The sequence below is a fragment of the Oncorhynchus masou genome, unplaced genomic scaffold (assembly GCF_036934945.1).
Source record: "Oncorhynchus masou masou isolate Uvic2021 unplaced genomic scaffold, UVic_Omas_1.1 unplaced_scaffold_1817, whole genome shotgun sequence".
NCBI classification, from domain to species: Eukaryota; Metazoa; Chordata; class Actinopteri; order Salmoniformes; family Salmonidae; genus Oncorhynchus; species Oncorhynchus masou.
Window position 1 is genome coordinate 56104 of NW_027008333.1, and position 19303 is coordinate 75406.

At 55.4% G+C, this 19303-nt stretch overlaps 1 pseudogene; it reads right to left on the bottom strand.

The window, feature by feature from the left end:
• The window catches only part of LOC135532325 (myotubularin-related protein 4-like), a 97869-nt pseudogene that overhangs the window by 46887 nt on the left and 31679 nt on the right, over positions 1–19303 (bottom strand).

Sequence of the window (19303 nt, forward strand, 5' to 3'; positions counted from 1 at the left end):
GTCTCCTTGTTTTAGAACTGAGCCTATAAATGCAGCTAAATATAAAAAATGTTGTGTTTAAAAAAAAAATGTAAAATCAATCAAACATAAATCAAAAATAAATACTATTATCAAAACAAATCTTATTTTTGATCTGGTAGAAAAATATATATTAAAAAAACATGATTCATGGCCAGTGTTGTTATCAATCTGACCAATCACCATAGGTCACTGGCCAGTGTAGTTATCAATCTGACCAATCACCATAGCTCACTGGCCAGTGTAGTTATCAATCTGACCAATCACCATAGGTCACTGGCCAGTGCAGTTATCAATCTGACCAATCACCATAGGTCACTGGCCAGTGCAGTTATCAATCTGACCAATCACCATAGGTCACTGGCCAGTGCAGTTATCAATCTGACCAATCACCATAGGAGTTTCTCTCTCTTTTTACCTGACAACTTTAGAGTCCTTGCAGGTGATGTGCAGTTGAAACACGTGTCGGCTCTCCACACTCTCGATCAGCATCAGAGGTACCTGCAGGGGAGCCAGAGAGACATTACACAGGACCCACAACACTTCTCGTTAAGCTACGCTGTTGTAGAGTCGGCTGCGAGCCTGAGGAGGTAGCCCCCCCCCCCTACACACACACACACACACACAGCAGAGGTAGCACTTCAGTGAGGATTGGAAGATGACATTGGTGGTAGACTTAACTCTCCCCATTGGTTATGTCAATTCAGTCAAGCCTCTGTTTAGGTATATAGGCCTAAAACGGACCACACAACAACATCTCCATAGCAACACCAATATCTAGCCTTTAAAAACAGCAGCATCACTTGAACTTCCTTATAAAATCATCACATTGCAAGTTACTACCGTTGTTAAATCACCTTTCAATAAACTAGAACGTTTATATGTCAAGTTATTTACCCTTTTCATAGTTGTCATATGGTAAATTGCCACACAGTTAAATCTCATTCATACAAAAACAACAACCATTACACAACCATATAATCATTTTAGGTGGAGGCCTGTTGTCTATTCTAGAGTGTTCCCTCTGTCACGCTGAGTCTGCCGTGTTCCATCACCGCAGCTCTGTTATTGGTCCACGGGGTCAGAGGTGTTAATGACGGCACTCCAAACTCAACAGTTATACAATTACCCAATGAGGCTTGACTTTTGATTGGGGCTGACCAATCACAATCCACGCTGGTGGGTGGGGGTGGGGTGGGGGGTTAGATTGCTTCCAATTGAAAAGTTAAAATGAGATTTTATTCTTCTAGGGTGCGCATTAATCCAGCAGCAGTCAGTCTGAACCGAACAGAGAATTAATGACAGAAGCCTCGTCTAGACTGTGAGGGAGGACGGGGGGAGGACAGGGGGAGCCGAGGGTTGCCATTGACACAATGTACTCACAGAAATGTGATTGTCCACACCTGGATAGGTCTACAACACAGTAACAGGCACCAGGAACAGAGAGGGAGAAGAAACAGACCGAGCGAGGGGAGCAGAGAGAGAGAAAGAGGGGGAGCAGAGAGAGAAAAGGAGGGGGGGCAGAGAGAGAGAGAGAGGGGGAGCAGAGAGAGAAAAGGAGGGGGAGCAGAGAGAGAGAGAGAGAGGGGAGCAGAGAGAGAGAGAGAGGGGGAGCAGAGAGAGAGAGAGAGGGGGAGCAGAGAGAGAAAAGGAGGGGGAGCAGAGAGAGAAAAGGAGGGGGAGCAGAGAGAGAAAAGGGGGGGGAGCAGAGAGAGAAAAGGAGGGGGATCAGAGAGAGAAAAGGAGGGGGAGCAGAGAGAGAAAAGGAGGGGGAGCAGAGAGAGAGAAGGAGGGGGAGCAGAGAGAGAGAGGGGGAGCAGAGAGAGAAGGAGGGGGAGCAGAGAGAGAGAAAAGGAGGGGGAGCAGAGAGAGAAAAGGAGGGGGAGCAGAGAGAGAGAAGGAGGGGGAGCAGAGAGAGAAGGAGGGGGAGCAGAGAGAGAAGGAGGGGGAGCAGAGAGAGAAGGAGGGGGAGCAGAGAGAGAGAAAAGGAGGGGGAGCAGAGAGAGAAAAGGAGGGGGAGCAGAGAGAGAGGGGGAAAGAGAGAGGGGGAGCAGAGAGAGAGAGGGGGAGCAGAGAGGGGAGAGAGAAGAAAAGGAGGGGGAGCAGAGAGAGAGGAGGGGGAGCAGAGAGAGAAAAGGAGGGGGAGCAGAGAGAGAAAAGGAGGGGGAGCAGAGAGAGAAAAGGAGGGGGAGCAGAGAGAGAAAAGGAGGGGGAGCAGAGAGAGAAAAGGAGGGGGAGCAGAGAGAGAAAAGGAGGGGGAGCAGAGAGAGAAAAGGGGAGGGGGAGCAGAGAGAGAAAAGGAGGGGGAGAGAGAGAGAGGAGGGGGAGCAGAGAGGGAGGGGGAGCAGAGAGAGAGGAAGCAGAGAGAAAAGGAGGGGGAGCAGAGAGAGAAAAGGAGGGGGGAGCAGAGAGAGAAAAGGAGGGGGGGGGAGCAGAGAGAAAAAGGAGGGGGAGCAGAGAGAGAAAAGGAGGGGGAGCAGAGAGAGAAGGAGGGGAGCAGAGAGAGAAAAGGGGGGAGCAGAGAGAGAAAAGGAGGGGGAGCAGAGAGAGAAAAGGAGGGGGAGCAGAGAGAGAAGGGGGAGGAGGGCAGGAGCAGAGGGAGCAGAGAGAAGGAGGGGGAGCAGAGAGAGAAAAGGAGGGGGAGCAGAGAGAGAAAAGGAGGGGGAGCAGAGAGAGAAGGAGGGGCAGAGAGAGAGAAAAGGGAGGGGGAGCAGAGAGAGAAAAGGGGGAGCAGAGAGAGAGAAAGGAGGGGAGCAGAGAGAGAAAAGGAGGGGAGCAGAGAGAGAAAAGGAGGGGGAGCAGAGAGAGAAAAGGAGGGGGGAGCAGAGAGAGAGAAAAAGGAGGGGGAGCAGAGAGAGAAAGGAGGGGGAGCAGAGAGAGAAAGGGAGGGGGAGCAGAGAGAAAAGGAGGGGGAGAGAGAGAAAAGGAGGGGGAGCAGAGAGAGAAAAGGAGGGAGCAGGAAAAGGAGGGGGAGCAGAGAGAGAAAAAGGAGGGGGGGAGCAGAGAGAGGGAGGGCAGAGAGAGAGAAAAGGAGGGGGGAGCAGAGAGAGAAAAGGAGGGGGAGCAGAGAGAGAAAAGGAGGGGGAGCAGAGAGAGAAAGGAGGGGGAGCAGAGAAAAGGAGGGGGGAGCAGAGAGAGAAAAGGAGGGGGAGCAGAGAGAGAAAAGGAGGGGGAGCAGAGGAAAAGGGAGGGGGAGCAGAGAGAGAAAAGGGAGGGGGAGCAGAGAGAGAAAAGGAGGGGGAGCAGAGAGAGAAAAGGGAGGGGGAGCAGAGAGAGAAAAGGAGGGGGAGCAGAGAGAGAAAGAGGGTGAGCAGAGAGAGAGAGAGAGAGAAAGAGGGGGAGCAGAGAGAGAAAAGGGAGGGGGAGCAGAGAGAGAAAAGGAGGGGGAGCAGAGAGAGAAAAGGAGGGGGGAGCAGAGAAAAGGGAGGGGGAGCAGAGAGAGAAAAGGAGGGGGGAGCAGAGAGAGAAAAGGAGGGGGAGCAGAGAGAGAAAAGGAGGGGAGCAGAGAGAGAAAAGGAGGGGGAGCAGAGAGAGAAAAGGAGGGGGAGCAGAGAGAGAGAAGAGAGAGAGGGGGAGCAGAGAGAGAAAAGGAGGGGGGAGCAGAGAGAGAAAAGGAGGGGAGCAGAGAGAGAAAGGAGGGGGAGCAGAGAGAGAAAGGAGGGGAGCAGAGAGAAAAGGAGGGGGAGCAGAGAGAGAAAAGGAGGGGAGCAGAGAGAGAAAAGGAGGGGGGAGAGAGAAAGAGAGCAAAAGGAGGGGGAGCAGAGAGAGAAAAGGAGGGGGAGCAGAGAGAGAAAAGGGGGGGGAGAAAAGGAGGGGGAGCAGAGAGAGAAAAGGAGGGGGGAGCAAGAGAGAGAAAGAGGGTGAGCAGAGAGAAAAGGGGGAGGGGGGAGCAGAGAGAGAAAAGGGAGGGGGAGCAGAGAGAGAAAAGGAGGGGGGAGCAGAGAGAGAAAAGCAGGAGGGGGAGCAGAGAGAAAGGGGAGGGGGGGGAGAGAGAGAGAGAAAAGGAGGGGGAGCAGAGAGAAAAGGAGGGGGGGAGCAGAGAGAGAGAAAAGGAGGGGGAGCAGAGAGAGAAAAGGAGGGGGGAGCAGAGAGAGAAAGGGAGGGGGAGCAGAGAGAGAAAAGGAGGGGGAGCAGAGAGAGAGAGGAGGGGGAGCAGGAGGGGGAGCAGAGAGAGAAAAGGAGGGGGAGCAGAGAGAGAGAGGGGGAGCAGAGAGAGAGGAAAGGAGGGGGAGAGCAGAGAGAAAAGGAGGGGGAGCAGAGAGAGAAAAGGAGGGGGAGCAGAGAGAGAGAGGGGAGCAGAGGAGGGAGGGGGAGCAGAGAGAGAAGGAGGGGGAGCAGAGAGAGAGAAAAGGAGGGGGAGCAGAGAGAGAGAGGAGGGGGAGCAGAGAGAGAAAAGGAGGGGGGGAGCAGAGAGAGAAAAGGAGGGGGAGCAGAGAGAGAGAAAAGGGGAGGGGGAGCAGAGAGGAAAAGGAGGGGGAGCAGAGAGAGAAGGAGGGGGAGCAGAGAGAGGGAGGGGGAGCAGAGAGAAAAAGGAGGGGGAGCAGAGAGAGAAAAGGGAGGGGGAGAGAGAGAGAGAAAAGGAGGGGGAGCAGAGAGAGAAAAGGAGGGGGAGCAGAGAGAGAAAAGGAGGGGGAGCAGAGAGAGAAAAGGAGGGGGAGCAGAGAGAGAAAAGGAGGGGGAGCAGAGAGAGAAAGGAGGGGGAGCAGAGAGAGAAAAGGAGGGGGAGCAGAGAGAAAAGGAGGGGGGAGCAGAGAGAGAAAGGAGGGGGAGCAGAGAGAGAAAAGGAGGGGGAGCAGAGAGAGAAAAGGAGGGGGAGCAGAGAGAGAGAAAAGGAGCAGAGAGAGAGGGGAGGGGGGGGAGCAGAGAGAAGGAGGGGAGCAGAGAGAGAAAAGGGGGGGGGAGCAGAGAGAAAAGGAGGGGGAGCAGAGAGAGAAAAGGAGGGGGGAGCAGAGAGAGAAAAGGAGGGGGAGAGAGAGAAAAGGAGGGGGAGCAGAGAGAAAGGAGGGGGAGCAGAGAGAGAAAGGGGGAGGGGAGCAGAGAGAGAAAGGAGGGGAGAGAGCAGAGGGAGCAAAGGAAGAGGGGAGCAGAGAGAGAAAAAGAGGGGGAGCAGAGAGAGAAAAGAGGGGAGCAGAGAAAGGAGGAGCAGAGAGAAAGAGGGGGAGCAGAGAGAAAAGGAGGGGGAGCAGAGAGAGAAAAGGAGGGGGAGCAGAGAGAGAAAAGGAGGGGGGGAGCAGAGAGAGAAAAGGAGGGGGAGCAGAGAGAGAAAAGGAGGGGGAGCAGAGAGAGAAAAGGAGGGGGAGCAGAGAGGGAGGGGGGGAGCAGAGAGAGAAAAGGAGGGGGAGCAGAGAGAGAAAAGGAGGGGGAGCAGAGAGAGAGAAAAGGAGGGGGAGCAGAGAGAGAAAAAGGAGGGGGAGCAGAGAGAGAAAAGGGAGGGGGAGCAGAGAGAGAAAGGGAGGGGGAGCAGAGAGAGAAAAGGAGGGGGAGCAGAGAGAGAGAAAGGAGGGGGAGCAGAGAGAGAAAAGGAGGGGGAGCAGAGAGAGAAAAGGAGGGGGAGCAGAGAGAGAAAAGGGGGGAGAGAGAGAGCAGAGAGAGAGAAAGGAGGGGGAGCAGAGAGAGAAAAGGAGGGGAGCAGAGAGAAAAAGGAGGGGAGCAGAGAGAGAAAAAGGAGGGGGAGCAGAGAGAGAAAAGGAGGGGGAGCAGAGAGAGAGAAAAGGGGGAGAGAGAGAGAAAAGGAGGGGGAGCAGAGAGAGAAAAGGGGGGGAGCAGGAGAGAGAAAAGGAGGGGGAGCAGAGAGAGAGAAAGGGGGGAGCAGAGAGAGAGAAGAGAGAAAGGGGGGAGCAGAGAGAGAGAGAGAGAGGGGGAGCAAAGAGAAAGAGGAGGGGGGAGCAGAGAGAGAAAAGGAGGGGGGAGCAGAGAGAGAAAAGGGAGGGGGAGCAGAGAGAGAGAAAAGGAGGGGGAGCAGAGAGAGAAAGAAGCAGAGGAGGGGGAGCAGAGAGAGAGGGAGGGGGGAGCAGGAGGGGGAGCAGAGAGAGAAAAGGAGGGGGAGCAGAGAGAGAAAAGGAGGGGGAGCAGAGAGAGAAAAGGAGGGGGAGCAGAGAGAGAAAAGGAGGGGGGGAGAGAGAGAGAGAGAGAAAGAGAGAGAAAAAGGAGGGGGGAGCAGAGAGAGAAAGGAGGGGGAGCAGAGAGAGAGAAGGGGAGGGGGAGCAGAGAGAGAAAAGGAGGGGGAGCAGAGAGAGAAAAGGAGGGGGGAGCAGAGAGAGAAAGAGAGGGGGAGCAGAGAGAGAAAAGGAGGGGGGAGCAGAGAGAAAAGGAGAGAGAGAGAAAAGGAGGGGGAGCAGAGAGAGAAAAGGAGGGGGAGCAGAGAGAGAAAGAGGGGGAGGGGGAGCAGAGAGAGAGAAAGGAGGGGGAGCAGAGAGAGAGAAGCAGAGAGAGAGAAAAGGAGGGGGGAGCAGAGAGAGAAAAGGAGGGGGAGCAGAGAGAGAAAAGGAGGGGGAAGAGGGGAGCAGAGAGAGAAAAGGAGGGGGGGGAGCAGAGAGAGAGAAAAGGAGGGGGAGCAGAGAGAGAAAAGGGAGGGGGAGCAGAGAGAAAAGGAGGGGGAGCAGAGAGAGAGAAAAGGAGGGGGAGGGGGAGCAGAGAGAAAAGGAGGGGGAGCAGAGAGAGAAAAGGAGGGGGAGCAGAGAGAGAAAAGGAGGGGGAGCAGAGAGAGAAAAAGGAGGGGGAGAAAGAGGGGGAGAGAGAAAAGGAGGGGGAGCAGAGAGAGAAAAGGAGGGGGGAGCAGAGAGAGAAAAGGAGGGGGAGCAGAGAGAGAGAAAGGAGGGGGAGCAGAGAGAGAAAGGAGGGGGAGCAGAGAGAAAAGGAGGGGGAGCAGAGAGAAAGGAGGGGGAGCAGAGAGAGAAAAAGGAGGGGGAGCAGAGAGAGAAAAGGAGGGGGAGCAGAGAGAGAAAAGGAGGGGGGAGCAGAGAGAGAAAAGGAGGGGGAGCAGAGAGAGAAAAGGAGGGGGCAGAGAGAGAAAAGGAGGGGGAGAGAGAGAGAGAAAGGAGGGGAGCAGAGAGAGAAAAGAGGGGGAGCAGAGAGAAAAGGGAGGGGGAGCAGAGAGAGAGAAAGGGGGAGCAGAGAGAGAAAAGGAGGGGAGAGAGAGAGAGAAAAGGAGGGGGAGCAGAGAGAGAAAAGGAGGGGGAGCAGAGAGAGAAAAGGAGGGGGAGCAGAGAGAGAAAGGAGGGGGAGCAGAGAGAAAAGAAAAGGAGGGGGGAGCAGAGAGAGAGCAGAGAGAGAAAAAGGGGGGAGCAGAGAGAGAGAGAGAGGGGAGAGAGAGAGAAAAGGAGGGGGAGCAGAGAGAGAGAGAGAGCAGAGAGAGAAAAGGGGGGGGAGCAGAGAGAGAGAGAGGGGGAGAGAGGGGGAGGGGGAGCAGAGAGAGAAAAGGAGGGGGAGCAGAGAGAGAAAAGGAGGGGGAGCAGAGAGAGAAAAGGAGGGGGAGCAGAGAGAGAGAGAGCAAAAGGAGGGGGGAGCAGAGAGAGAAAGAGGGGGAGCAGAGAGAGAGGGAGGGGGAGCAGAGAGAGAGAGAGAAAGGAGGGGGAGCAGAGAGAGAAAAGGAGGGGGAGCAGAGAGAGAAGGGAGGGGGAGCAGAGAGAGAAAAGGAGGGGGGGGAGCAGAGAGAAAAGGAGGGGGAGCAGAGAGAGAAAAGGAGGGGGAGACAGAGGAGAGAAAAGAGGAGGGGGAGCAGAGAGAGAAAAGGAGGGGGAGCAGAGAGAGAGGAGGAGGGGAGCAGAGAGAGAGAGAAAAGGAGGGGGAGCAGAGAGAGAAAAGGAGGGGGGAGCAGAGAGAGAAAAGGAGGGGGAGCAGAGAGAGAAAAGGAGGGGGAGCAGAGAGAGAAAAAGGGGGAGGAGGGAGCAGACAGAAAAGGAGGGGGAGCAGAGGAGAAAAGGAGGGGGAGCAGAGAGAGAAAAGGAGGGGGAGCAGAGAGAAAAGGAGGGGGGAGCAGAGAGAGAAAGGAGGGGGAGCAGAGAGAGAAAAGGAGGGGGAGCAGAGAGAAAAGGAGGGGGAGCAGAGAGAAAAGGAGGGGGAGCAGAGAGAGAAAAGGAGGGGGAGCAGAGAGAGAAAAGGAGGGGGGAGCAGAGAGAGAAAAGGAGGGGGAGCAGAGAGAGAGAAAAGGAGGGGGAGCAGAGAGAGAAAAGGAGGGGGGAGCAGAGAGAGAAAAGGAGGGGGGAGCAGAGAGAGAGAAAAGGAGGGGGAGCAGAGAGAGAAAAGGAGGGGGGGAGCAGAGAGAGAAAAGGAGGGGGGGAGCAGAGAGAGAAAGGAGGGGGAGCAGAGAGAGAAAAGGAGGGGGAGCAGAGAGAGAAAAGGAGGGGGGAGCAGAGAGAGAAAAGGAGGGGGAGCAGAGAGAGAAAAGGAGGGGGGGGAGCAGAGAGAGAAAAGGGAGGGGGAGAGAGAGAAAAGGAGGGGGAGCCCAGAGAGAAAAGGAGGGGGGAAGAGAAGAAAGAGGGGAGCAGAGAGAGAAAAGGAGGGGGAGCAGAGAGAGAGCAGAGAAAGGGGGGAGCAGAGAGAGAAGAGGGAGGGGGAGCAGAGAGAGAGAAAGGGGGGAGCAGAGAGAGAAAGGAGGAGGGGGGAGAGAGAGAGAGAAGAGGGGGAGCAGAGAGAGAGAGAAAGGAGGGGGGAGCAGAGAGAGAAAGAGAGAAAAGGAGGGGGAGCAGAGAGAGAGAAGAGGGGGAGAGCAGAGAGAGAGAAAGAGGGGTGAGCAGAGAGAGAGAGGGGGAGAAGAGAGAGAAAGAGGGGGAGCAGAGAGAGAGAGAGAGAGAAAGAGGGTGAGCAGAGAGAGAGAGAAAAGAGGGGAGAGCAGAGAGAGAGAGAGAAAGAGGAGGGGAGCAGAGAGAGAGAGAGAAGAGAGAGGGGAGCAGAGAGAGAGAGAGAGAGAAAGAGGGGGAGCAGAGAGAGAGAGAGAAAGAGGTGGGAGCAGAGAAAGAGAGAAAGAGGGGGAGCAGAGAGAGAGAGAAAGAGGGGGAGCAGAGAGAGAGAGAGAGAGAGAAGAGGGGGAGCAGAGAGAGAGAAAGAGGGGAGCAGAGCAGAGAGAGAGAAAGAGGGAGAGCAGAGAGAGAGAAAGAGAGAGAGAAAGAGGGGGAGCAGAGAGAGAGAGAAAGAGGGGAAGCAGAGAGAGAGAGAGAAAGAGGGGGAGCAGGGAGAGAGAGAAAGAGGGAGAGCAGAGAGAGCGGTGTCAAGACGGGAGGAAATGGAAACATGATTAAACTAAAGAAATAAAACAGAAGGAAGTGGAGGTTAAATGGAACATCAAAATACAGTGAGCTAAAGATGGAAGATGATACACTGAAGCAGAGAAAAAAATCACAAGGTAGAACCACAACCAAGAGAAGGAGAGAAGAAAAGGAGAGGAGATGAGAGAAGAGAAGGGGAGAAGAAGGAGAGAAGAGAAGAAAAGGAGAGAAGAGAAGGAGAGGAGAAAAGGAGAGAAGAGAAAAGGAGAGAAGAGAAGGAGAGAAGAGAAGAAAAGGAGAGAAGAGACGGAGAGGAGAGGAGAAAAGGAGAGAAGGAGAGGAGAAAAGGAGAGAAGAGAAGGAGAGAATGGAAATAACCTCAATGGGCTCAAAGGGTGAGAACAGAGCGATTAGAAGGAGGGCGGTATGGCTTAGGGAGAGAGCTGGTTGGCTAACGGTTACTAACGGTTACTACAGTTCATCTGTGCCTCTGACTAGGTTCAGTGCAGGACCCTGCTTGCACTGTCAAATGCCAATCCTTCATGTCTCTTCTTTGAGAGGTTGCTTAATCCTGGCTATAGACAGAGAAAACATTGGTAGAATGCCAGTCCTACTGTACGGCATGCCACTTTTCGGAAATGTTACTTAACGTTTACTACTAGAAATGTTGCTAAACCCTACATACTACCCAGAATACTTTTCAACAAACAGACAGTAAAAAGGGAGAAAAACCCCCAGAGAATTCAACATTTTGATATGAAGGCAGCATAAACTCTGACAGTGCAGACCTATGTGAGTCCTGCTACAAGGCCTCTGCAAGTTGACTGGAGTTGGGGAGAGAGAGGGAGAGAGAGGAGAGAGAGGAGAGGGAGGAGAGAGAGAGAGAGAGGGAGGGAGGGAGAGAGGAGGAGAGGAGAGAGAGAGGGAGAGAGGAGGGAGAGAGAGGGAGGAGGAGAGGGAGAGAGAGAGGAGAGGGAGGAGAGGGAGGAGAGGGAGGAGAGAGAGGAGAGGGAGGAGAGGGAGGAGAGGGAGGAGAGAGGAGAGAGAGAGAGGAGGAGAGGGAGGAGGGGGAGGGAGAGGGAGGAGAGGGAGGGAGAGAGAAGAGAGAGAAGAGAGAGAAGAGAGAGAAGAGAGAGAGAGAGAGAGAGAGAGAGGGAGAGAGGGAGAGAGAGAGAGAGAGAGGAGAGAGAGGGAGAGAGAGGAGAGAGGAGAGAGAGGGAGAGGGAGAGAGAGGAGAGGGAGGAGAGAGAGGAGAGAGAGGGAGAGGGAGAGAGAGAGAGAGAGGGAGAGAGAGAGAGAGAGAGGAGAGGGAGGAGAGGGAGGAGAGGGAGGGAGAGAGGGAGAGAGAGGAGGAGAGAGAGGAGAGGGAGGAGGAATCTCTCTGCCAGGTCACTGAATGAAAACAACTAGGCTGTTTGTATTACAGCAGGGGCTGATGTCAGTAGGAGGGGACGTGTGTGTGTGTGTGTGTGTGTGTGTGTGTGTGTGTGTGTGTGTGTGTGTGTGTATGCAAGTAAGGAATCATTGGCACCGGCTGCCTAAAACCCCAGAGGCCATGTCAAAACAGTCCTGGCTGGTGAGATCAGAGACACTGCTCAATGCATCGCTCTCTGTGGTGACCAGTGCACTGCCAAGCACCAGGGGCTGAGAGGGGGACCAAGCACCAGGGGGTGAGGAGGGGGACCACGCACCAGGGGGTGAGAGAGGGACCAAGCACCAGGGGCTGAGAGGGGGACCAAGCACCAGGGGCTGAGAGGGGGACCAAGCACCAGGGGGTGAGGAGGCTAGAGGGGGACCAAGCACCAGGGGGTGAGGAGGCTAGAGGGGGACCAAGCACCAGGGGGTGAGGAGAGGGACCAAGCACCAGGGGGTGAGGAGGGGGACCAAGCACCAGGGGGTGAGGAGGCCAGAGGGGGACCAAGCACCAGGGGGTGAGGAGAGGGACCACGCACCAGGGGGTGAGGAGAGGGACCACGCACCAGGGGGTGAGGAGAGGGACCACGCACCAGGGGGTGAGGAGGGGGACCAAGCACCAGGGGGTGAGGAGGGGGACCAAGCACCAGGGGGTGAGGAGGGGGACCAATCACCAGGGGTGAGGAGGGGGACCACGCACCAGGGGGTGAGGAGGGGGACCACGCACCAGGGGGTGAGGAGGGGGACCACGCACCAGGGGGTGAGGAGGGGGACCACGCACCAGGGGGTGAGGAGGGGGACCACGCACCAGGGGGTGAGGAGGGGGACCACGCACCAGGGGGTGAGGAGGGGGACCACGCACCAGGGGGTGAGGAGGGGGACCACGCACCAGGGGGTGAGGAGGGGGACCAAGCACCAGGGGGTGAGGAGGGGGACCACGCACCAGGGGGCGAGGAGGGGGACCAAGCACCAGGGGGTGAGGAGGAGGACCAATCACCAGGGGGTGAGGGGGGGACCACGCACCAGGGGGTGAGGAGGGAGACCACGCACCAGGGGTGAGGAGGGGGACCACGCACCAGGGGGTGAGGAGGGGGACCACGCACCAGGGGGTGAGGAGGGGGACCACGCACCAGGGGGTGAGGAGGGGACCACGCACCAGGGGGTGAGGAGGGGGACCAAGCACCAGGGGGTGAGGAGGCTAGAGGGGGACCAAGCACCAGGGGGTGAGGAGAGGGACCAAGCACCAGGGGGTGAGGAGAGGGACCAAGCACTAGGGGTGAGGAGAGGGACCAAGCACCAGGGGGTGAGGAGGGGGACCACGCACCAGGGGGTGAGGAGGGGGACCACGCACCAGGGGGTGAGGAGGGGGACCACGCACCAGGGGGTGAGGAGGGGGACCACGCACCAGGGGGTGAGGAGGGGGACCACGCACCAGGGGGTGAGGAGGGGGACCACGCACCAGGGGTGAGGAGGGGGACCACGCACCAGGGGGGGTGAGGAGGGGGACCAAGCACCAGGGGGTGAGGAGGGGGACCAAGCACCAGGGGTGAGGAGGGGGGACCAAGCACCAGGGGGTGAGGAGGCTAGAGGGGGACCAAGCACCAGGGGGTGAGGAGAGGGACCAAGCACCAGGGGGTGAGAGAGGGACCAAGCACCAGGGGCTGAGAGGGGGACCAAGCACCAGGGGGTGAGGAGAGAGACCAAGCACCAGGGGTGAGGAGGCTAGAGGGGGGACCAAGCACCAGGGGTGAGGAGAGGGACCAAGCACCAGGGGGTGAGGAGAGGGACCAAGCACTAGGGGGTGAGGAGAGGGACCAAGCACCAGGGGGTGAGGAGGGGGACCACGCACCAGGGGGTGAGGAGGGGGACCACGCACCAGGGGTGAGGGGAGGGGGACCACGCACCAGGGGGTGAGGAGGGGGACCACGCACCAGGGGGTGAGGAGGGGGACCACGCACCAGGGGGTGAGGAGGGGGACCACGCACCAGGGGGTGAGGAGGGGGACCACGCACCAGGGGGTGAGGAGGGGGGACCAAGCACCAGGGGGTGAGGAGGGGGACCAAGCACCAGGGGGTGAGGAGGCTAGAGGGGGACCAAGCACCAGGGGGTGAGGAGAGGGACCAAGCACCAGGGGCTGAGAGGGGGACCAAGCACCAGGGGGTGAGGAGAGGGACCAAGCACCAGGGGGTGAGGAGTGGGACCACGCACCAGGGGGTGAGGAGGGAGACCACGCACCAGGGGGTGAGGAGGGAGACCACGCACCAGGGGTGAGGAGGGAGACCACGCACCAGGGGTGAGGAGGGAGACCACGCATCAGGGGGTGAGGAGGGGGACCACGCACCAGGGGGTGAGGAGGGGGACCACGCACCAGGGGGTGAGGAGGGGGACCACGCACCAGGGGGTGAGGAGGGGGACCAATCACCAGGGGGTGAGGAGGGGGACCACGCACCAGGGGTGAGGAGAGGGACCACGCACCAGGGGGTGAGGAGAGGGACCACGCACCAGGGGGTGAGGAGGGGGACCACGCACCAGGGGGTGAGGAGGGGGACCACGCACCAGGGGGTGAGGAGGGGGACCACGCACCAGGGGTGAGGAGGGGGACCACGCACCAGGGGGTGAGGAGAGGGACCACGCACCAGGGGGTGAGGAGAGGGACCACGCACCAGGGGGTGAGGAGAGGGACCACGCACCAGGGGTGAGGAGAGGGACCACGCACCAGGGGGTGAGGAGGGGGACCACGCACCAGGGGGTGAGGAGGGGGACCACGCACCAGGGGGTGAGGAGGGGGACCACGCACCAGGGGGTGAGGAGGGGGACCACGCACCAGGGGGTGAGGAGAGGGACCACGCACCAGGGGTGAGGAGAGGGACCACGCACCAGGGGGTGAGGGGGACCACGCACCAGGGGGTGAGGAGAGGGACCACGCACCAGGGGGTGAGGAGAGGGACCACGACCAGGGGGTGAGGAGTGGGACCACGCACCAGGGGGTGAGGAGGCTAGAGGGGGCCATTAGGAAGCAGGCTGTGTGTGCGCATCATGTCTTACATTGATGACAGAGTCCTTGAACTTGATGTGGAGCCTGTAGTTGGAGATGGCGATGACGGCATCGTCGGCTCGGCCCAGATACTCCACCCCTTCCCCCTGAAGAGCTGGGAACGGCACCTGGAGGGGACGCAAACGTCAATACAAAAGGTTAGGACTACAACGACGCAACGTTAAACAGACAACACCAGATCAACGGTGTGATAAGGAAAAACAGGAGAATTAAAATAAATAAAAAATAAATAAAAAAATCAGGATACAAAACGCCAACACATCATTAAAAACATTGCAGTGTTACATCCACTTTAGACCGGAATATTTATCGTCCTCGTCTACTCTGCCCTCATCTCCTCCTCGTCTACCCTCTCCTCCTCGTCTACCCTCTCCTCCTCGTCTACCCTCTCCTCCTCGTCTACCCTCTCCTCCTCGTCTACCCTCTCCTCCTCGTCTACCCTCTCCTCCTCGTCTACCCTCTCCTCCTCGTCTACCCTCTCCTCCTCGTCTACCCTCTCGTCCTCGTCTACCCTCTCGTCCTCGTCTACCCTCTCGTCCTCGTCTACCCTCTCGTCCTCGTCTACCCTCTCGTCCTCGTCTACCCTCTCGTCCTCGTCTACCTCTGTCAGGGGTGAACAGCCACACACACATCAAACCAGAACAAAATAAAATGGAGTCCAATGGACAACTGATCTCTTAAAGAAACACACTCGTCTCCACCAGGAATAACACAAGGTTAAAATACAGTTCAATGACACGCCCTGTGTGTTTTCAGGGCTGTTTCTGGAGGACTTGTTATGATCTAAGATGGATTTAGTCTTCTGAAGAGACCACAAACTCCACTGCTTAGCTATATACACTCACTGAACCTTACAGCTTGACTGGACAATGGTTACCATGGAGATCTGCTTTGGTTAAAAACAGCATAGAAATAGAATGACTAGATTATATGAAAGAGGACCACATGGATAGGAGAGGGAGAGGGAGAGAGCGAGAGAGCGCGAGAGGGGAGAGAGAGCGAGACAGGAGAGAGAGAGAGAGAGCGAGCGTGAGACGGGAGAGAGAGCGCGAGAGAGAGAGAGCGAGCGAGGGGGAGAGAGAGAGCGAGCGAGAGAGGGGGAGAGAGAGCGAGCGAGAGAGGGGGAGAGAGAGCGAGCGAGAGAGGGGGAGAGAGAGCGAGCGAGGGAGGGGGAGAGAGAGCGAAAGCGAGGAGGGAGTGAGAGAGATCCCTAGGGATGTAATACCTCACTACAAACAGAAAGCCACTGAGCAGCGCCTCTACCCAGTGGCCAGACACTGCGCCGCTCCCTCGCTGGCGTACCCTTCCAGAACTGTGTACTAGGAGGTTGGAACATGGGACAGTTGGTGGAAAATAAAGAGTGTTTGCGTCAGTCCCAATTAGCACATAGCCGTACTAGCGTAAAACGACCTCTGTGAGAGAGGATAGCATGCGGGTTGGTTTTTGAGCCTGACTGAGCAGGCCGACAGGCTAAACAGGATGGCAGGGGAGTTGAAGGGTGTGTGTGTGTGTGTGTGTGTGTGTGTGTGTGATGGCTCTCAAACCTTCTATTAACATTCCAGCTATGTGGCCATTGTATTAGTCCCCTAGACCCAGCCCTCAGCCCAGATTCCCAGAGATGCATCCTAAACGGTAACCTATTCCCCAATAAGGGCTCTGGTCAAAAGTAGTGCACTATTTAGGGGATATGGTGCGAATCGAGACTCGAGGGAGGGACAAGAACCACGCATTAACATAATTGGTTTCCGTCACGATATAATAGAACACATTCTTCATTTCCTTCAGAAGCAGCCATTTAGCTGCTTAAAGACCCAACCAGGTGGAGAGGGATCGGGGTGTGTGGGGGGGGGGGGGGGACACTAAACAAGGGAAGTGGACTGTGCCCAAACTCCAAATTGACGGCTCACATCGTCTACAAACAGGATTTTCCCAGACCCTGTTTCAAATATCCAACCCATCATCAAAACATTTTTGTTTCAGCTGTGTAGTGATAGGTCAAAAAGTGTGTGTGTCTGGATAAGAGCGTCTGCCAAATGACTTAAATGTAAATGTAAATGTGTGTGTGTGTGTGGGGGGGGGGGCAGGACAGAGTTAGAGAAACCCTGTTCTAAAACAGGAAACCTGTTAAGCACGTCTTACTACCCCCCCCCCAAAAAAAAAAAATATTATCTTGAACTCTTTCCCTCAATTCAACATTTAGTCATTTTACTGAGAATGATTTAATAGTGCCGGTGACAAATTATGCCTCTGTTCGAGTTTTTATTAAACAGAGACAGGCGTCAGCTGAGGAACATCTGTGAGGTGTGAGGAGGTTTTACAGAGTGACGTCAAAATGACATCGAATCATGAGGTCACATCTTCTCCGGCTGGATCAAAGCTCTGTTCACTATCAGGTCTGTAAAGCAAAGTGGGATACGCTTTATTACTGTGTGTGTGTGTGTGTTTCAGTGTTTTTCAGTGTGTGTGTGTTTCAGTGCGTGTGTGTGTGTTTCAGTGTGTGTGTGTTTCAGTGTGTGTGTTTCAGTGTGTGTGTGTGTGTTTCAGTGTGTGTGTGTTTCAGTGTGTGTGTTTCAGTGTGTGTGTGTGTTTCAGTGTGTGTGTGTGTGTTTCAGTGTGTGTGTTTCAGTGTGTGTGTGTGTGTTTCAGTGTGTGTGTGTGTGTTTCATTGTGTGTGTGTTTCAGAGTGTGTGTGCGTGTGTGTATGTGTGCGTGTGTGTATGTTTCAGAGTGTGTGTGTGTGTGTGTGGTGTTTCAGTGTGTGTGTTTCAGAGTGTGTGTGTGTGTTTCAGAGTGTGTGTGTGTGTTTCAGAGTGTGTGTGTTTCAGAGTGTGTGTGTGTGTGTGTGTGTGTGTGTGTGTGTGTGTGTGTGTGTGTGTGTGTGTGTGTGTGTGTGTGTGTGTGTGTGTGTGTCATTATAGTACAACGGTTTGATTTGTCTAATCTTAGCAATCTCTCCTTAGCTAGCTACATAGCCGTCTTTGTATCAAAGATAATTGCGTAATTATCGTATTTTAAAGATCCTAACGTAGTCTACACTGCTATCTGCACAGCAGCTAGCTAATGTCCACCGTCTACCGATTACCAGCACTGTAGAAACTATTACACTCAACTGAACGACTTGATTAGTGTAGTGTTACCTAGCTACATAGTTGTCTTTGCTGTCTTCGTATCCAAGATAATTGTGTAGTTTAGAGTGCAGACTTAGAGTGATTATCTTAATTTACCGAGGTTAGCTAGCCAGCTATTTGTCGTCCTTAACGTAGGAGATACTGCTAGCTAGCTAGCCAACAGCTAGCCAACGTCTACCGAATAGAACTTCAACAACCCGGTCTACATTCCGCTTCGCTCCACAGGTAGTATCACATTTTCATTTCACTTCATTACAGTACAACGGTTTGATTTGTTTGATCGTAGCTAGCTAGCTACATAGCCGTTCTCTTTGTATCATAGACAATTGTGTAGTCTAGAGCGATTTTCTAGGTTAGCTAGCCAGCTATTGTCGTTCTTTTAACGTAACGTAACGTAATCAACACTGCTAGCTAGCCAGCTAGCCCCCCGAATAGCAGCACTGTAGAAACTATTCACTCAACGGAACGACTTGATTAGTGTAGTGTCAACAACGCAGCCACTGCCAGCTAGCCTACAAAGTCAACAACGCAGCCACTGCCAGCTAGCCTACTCCAGCAGTACTGTATCATTTCAATCATTTTAGTCAATAAGATTCTTGCTACGTAAGCTTAACTTTCTGAACATTCGAGACGTGTAGTCCACTTGTCATTTCAATCTCCTTTGCATTAGCGTAGCCTCTTCTGTAGCCTGTCAACTATGTGTCTATCTATCCCTGTTCTCTCCTCTCTGCACAGACCATACAAACGCTCCACACCCCGCGTGGCGCGGCCACCCTAATCTGGTGGTCCCAGCGCGCACGACCCACGTGGAGTTCCAGGTCTCCGGTAGCCTCTGGAACTGCCGATCTGCGGCCAACAAGGCAGAGTTCATCTCAGCCTATGCCTCCCTCCAGTCCCTCGACTTCTTGGCACTGACGGAAACATGGATCACCACAGATAACACTGCTACTCCTACTGCTCTCTCTTCATCCGCCCACGTGTTCTCGCACACCCCGAGAGCTTCTGGTCAGCGGGGTGGTGGCACTGGGATCCTCATCTCTCCCAAGTGGTCATTCTCTCTTTCTCCCTTACCCATCTGTCTATCGCCTCCTTTGAATTCCATGCTGTCACAGTTACCAGCCCTTTCAAGCTTAACATCCTTATCATTTATCGCCCTCCAGGTTCCTCGGAGAGTTCATCAATGAGCTTGATGCCTTGATAAGCTCCTTTCCTGAGGACGGCTCACCTCTCACAGTCCTGGGCGACTTTAACCTCCCCACGTCTACCTTTGACTCATTCCTCTCTGCCTCCTTCTTTCCACTCCTCTCCTCTTTTGACCTCACCCTCTCACCTTCCCCCCTACTCACAAGGCAGGCAATACGCTCGACCTCATCTTTACTAGATGCTGTTCTTCCACTAACCTCATTGCAACTCCCCTCTAAGTCTCCGACCACTACCTTGTATCCTTTTCCTCTCGCTCTCATCCAACACTTCCCACACTGCCCCTACTCGGATGGTATCGCGCTGTCCCAACCTTCGCTCTCTCTCCCCCCGCTTTACTCTCTCCTCTTCCATCCTATCATCTCTTCCCTCTGCTCATACCTTCTCCAACCTATCTCCTGATTCTGCCTCCTCAACCCTCCTCTCTTCCCTTTCTGCATCCTTTGACTCTCTATGTCCCCTATCCTCCAGGCCGGCTCGGTCCTCCCCTCCCGCTCCGTGGCTCGACGACTCATTGCGAGCTCACAGAACAGGGCTCCGGGCAGCCGAGCAGAAACGGAAGAAAATCCGCCTCCCTGCGGACCTGGCATCCTTTCACTCCCTCCTCTCTACATTTTCCTCCTCTGTCTCTGCTGCTAAAGCCACTTTCTACCACTCTAAATTCCAAGCATCTGCCTCTAACCCTAGGAAGCTCTTTGCCACCTTCTCCTCCCTCCTGAATCCTCCTCCCCCTCCCCCCTCCTCCCTCTCTGCAGATGACTTCGTCAACCATTTTGAAAAGAAGGTCGACGACATCCGATCCTCGTTTGCTAAGTCAAACGACACCGCTGGTTCTGCTCACACTGCCCTACCCTGTGCTCTGACCTCTTTCTCCCCTCTCTCTCCAGATGAAATCTCGCTTCTTGTGACGGCCGGCCGCCCAACAACCTGCCCGCTTGACCCTATCCCCTCCTCTCTTCCCCAGACCATTTCCGGAGACCTTCTCCCTTACCTCACCTCGCTCATCAACTCATCCCTGACCGCTGGCTACGTCCATTCCGTCTTCAAGAGAGCGAGAGTTGCACCCTTCTGAAAAAACCTACACTCGATCCCTCCGATGTCAACAACTACAGACCAGTATCCCTTCTTTCTTTTCTCTCCAAAACTCTTGAACGTGCCGTCCTTGGCCAGCTCTCCCGCTATCTCTCTCAGAATGACCTTCTCGATCCAAATCAGTCAGGTTTCAAGACTAGTCATTCAACTGAGACTGCTCTTCTCTGTATCACGGAGGCGCTCCGCACTGCTAA